The 3,576-nt window shown below is 38.2% G+C and overlaps 1 non-coding gene across 1 annotated transcript; it reads right to left on the reverse strand.

The window, feature by feature from the left end:
* Positions 1-1,308: 1,308 nt before the first annotated feature.
* LOC121208401 (small nucleolar RNA R71) lies at positions 1,309-1,415 on the reverse strand. Its single transcript, XR_005903422.1, has one exon. It is a non-coding gene; the product is annotated as a small nucleolar RNA R71 (small nucleolar RNA).
* Positions 1,416-3,576: the final 2,161 nt, after the last annotated feature.

Below are 3,576 nucleotides of genomic sequence, written 5' to 3' on the forward strand. Positions count from 1 at the left end.
AGACCCAATCTAAAAGTATAATTGTCATAATTAAGCGGAGTTGATTGCGTGCCTAGACATAGGGTGACAAGATTTTTCCAGATTAGGGTGAAACCTAATAAGGGGATCCATAGATCGAGTTAATTCAACCTTAGAGTGTTAATTAGAGAAAAGTCCGGTTATTCAATCTAGGGATTAGACGTTATTAGTCTTGAATAGGGATAATAACATAACTTAGGGATCTCTACGGAACAAGTTGAATGAATAAATCATCCGATTCGGAGCTAGAATAACAAGTAAAGTCTAGGTGGATTTTTCTTTAGGTATTGTCTTAAGTCAATCGATTTTTCCAAAAGCAATTCCCCAATTCTTTTCTCTGTGCATTCTTAGTTTAGATAATTAGTTAATTAAAACAAAACCCCATTATTCTTAGGCTAGATAATAAAAAGACAGTCATTACTAGTACTTTTAGTTCCTTTGGGTTCGACAATCTGGCCTTGCTAAAACTATACTACTGTTCGATAGGTACACTTGCCTGCATCGCAATAATAGTTAGTTCAAGAATGAGTAATTATAAATATTTAAAACCTATCACGAAATAACCGATCAAGTTTTTGGCGCCATTGTCGGGGAACTAAGATATTAGGAACGCTCAATTTTATTACTTTAGCCATTTATTTTTCTTGTAATTTAATTTTTTTATTATTATTATTTATTAACCTACTCTTTCTTTCTCTTGGCAAGTTTTCATAGTTTATGACTAGAAGAAACCCGTCAGGGCCACTACTTTTTGACGAAGAAATCGATCGCACAATACGTAGAAACCAAAGAGAAATAAGGCGAAGCTTAAGATACACAGAGAACGAGCAAGCAGACGATACTCAACCCCCAACTGAAGAGATGGCTAAAAACCAAGGCAATCAGCTACCTTCTGCAATTGCGGTTAATCAAAATCCTGCTCCACGCACTATGTATGATTATACTAAACCCTCTTTAACAGGAACTGAATCGAGCATAGTTATACCTGCTGTAGCTGCAAATACTTTTGAATTAAAACCTAACACTATTCAAATGATACAGTAATTTGTTCAGTTTGATGGTTTGTAGGATGAGGATCCCAACGCTCATTTAGCCAACTTTTTAGAACTATGCGATACATTTAAAATCAATGGCATTTCTATTGATGCCATTCATCTTCGGCTGTTTCCCTTTTCATTGAGGAACAAAGTTAAACAGTGGTTGAAATCGTTACCACGAGGGTCGATTACTACCTGGGAACAAATGACCGAAAAATTTTTACTAAAATATTTTCCGCCAGCTAAAACGGCTAAATTACGTAATGATATCTCTTCTTTTGTACAAATGAATTTAGAAACACTCTACGATGCATGGGAGAGGTACAAAGACCTTTTGAGAAGATGCGCTCACCATGGGTTACGGCTTTGGTCCATGTACAAACATACCACAATGGTCTGAATCCTTCGACTCGACAAATGGTTGACGCAACTACTGTCGGAACCATCAACAATAAAACACCGGAAGATGCCTATGAGTTTATAGAGGAGATGTCACTGAATAACTATCAGTCAGAAGTCATGAGGACAAAGCCAAGAAAAACGGCTGGCGTTTATAACGTCGATTCGGTCACCATGCTCTCTAATCAGGTAGAACTCTTAAATAAAAAGATTGATGGTTTTCTTAATTCTTCACAGGTTCACCTAGTAATGCAGTGCGAAGCAAGTAGCGGTGGAACAAACGATTCGGAATACCAACCTTATGGACACAACATGGATAACGAGCAATTAAACTACATGGGTAATAATCCTCGACCTCAAAAACAATCCATATAGTAACACTTATAATGCAGGTTGGGGGAACCACCCCAATCTCATGGGGCGGTCAAGGAAATCAAAGACCACAACATCCTCCAGGCTACCAACAACCACCCTACCAACAAGAAAAGAAGCCAAATCTTGAAGCGATGCTCTCCAGTTCATATCGGTGTCGAAAACTCGTTTTCAGAACGCTGAAACAACACTTAAAAATCAACAAGCATCGATCTAAGGCCTCAAAACTCAAATAGGCCAGCTTTTCAAACTGATCTCCGAACGACCACAAGGTAGTTTGCCAAGTAATATCGAACCTAACACAAGGGAACAACTCAACGCAATTAATATTCAAGATGACGAAGGAGTCGTTGAGCCTGAACCAGAATCGAGGCACGAAACTGCGGTAAGCAAAGGTCAAGGTGAGGTAGATTATAATAAAAATAAACTAGTGACTATCGAATATAAACCTCGTGTGCCATACCCCAAAGCGACAAGGAAAGACCGCTCGATGAAAAATTTGGTAAGTTCCTTAAACTCTTGAAAAAAGTACATATTAACTTACGATTTATTGAAGCTCTATCGCAGATGCCAAACATAATGAAAATTTTAAAGGAGCTTTTAGCAAATAAGCGAAAGTTGGACGAGGCATCACATGTGGAGCTGAACGTAGTTTGCTCGGCCATTCTCCAAAATAAACTACCCAACAAACTAAAAGACCCAGGGAGCTTTACTGTTCCTTGCTTAATTGGTAGTTTAGATGTTAATTATGCATTGGCTGATCTAGGGGCTAGTATCAACGTCATGCCTTACAAAATGTTTAAGCAACTAGGTCTCGGGAAACCCAAACAGACTAGGATGAGCATTCAATTAGCAGATAAAACTATAAGATTCCCTAGAGGTATTATTGAATATGTGCTAGTTAAAATTGATAAATTTATATTTCTCATTGATTTTATTGTTCTAGACATAGAAGAGGATAGCAACACTCCCTTAATTCTAGGAAGGCCCTTTTTAGCAATTGCTAAAACCATCATTGATGTTGGCATGGGTGAACTTACACTCCGAGTGGGAGATGAAACAATCACCCTTTAAGCTCGCAATTCTGGCAACACATCAGGAATTGAAGGTGATCATTTAAATCATTCTACTAAAACTAACCACATGGTACAACCCACTTTGCAGGAGATAAGTCTAAAGGAAGTACACGAGTCATTCTCAAGTAAATGACCTATTCAGGAAGATCGAAGACTACAAATCGAGGAACTCGATAAATGGCGAATGCAAAAACCAAGAATACCCGGCAAACCGAAACTATGCCAAAACAAGCTCAATACCTCTTAAAATCAACTTAAGGTTGGTGATAAGGTCGTATTAGATGCCATAGATCCCTACATTGTCACTACCACCCCGAATGAGGAAATCCCTCTTACGGTACTCAGTATTTTTCCATACGGTACGGTGGAGGTGAGTCACCCCAAGTTCGACACTTTTAAGGTAAACAACACCTGATTAAAACCTTATTTTGATGAGATTAATAGTAGGAATGAGGAGTATAAACTCCTCGAACCACCATGATCATACAACGGAGAGGTAAGTAGAGCTTAGACTATAAATAAGCGCTTCTTGGGAGGCAACCCGAGCATTAAAAATATTAATTTCTTTAAATTTTGGTATTTAACTCCTAACTTACTAATAGAAATCTTGAATACAGGTGTTTCTATAGAGACACGGCCAAGCACACGGGCGTGCTTAAGGCCGTGTGAAAATA

Source organism: Gossypium hirsutum, chromosome A01, assembly GCF_007990345.1.
Source record: "Gossypium hirsutum isolate 1008001.06 chromosome A01, Gossypium_hirsutum_v2.1, whole genome shotgun sequence".
NCBI lineage: Eukaryota > Viridiplantae > Streptophyta > Magnoliopsida > Malvales > Malvaceae > Gossypium > Gossypium hirsutum.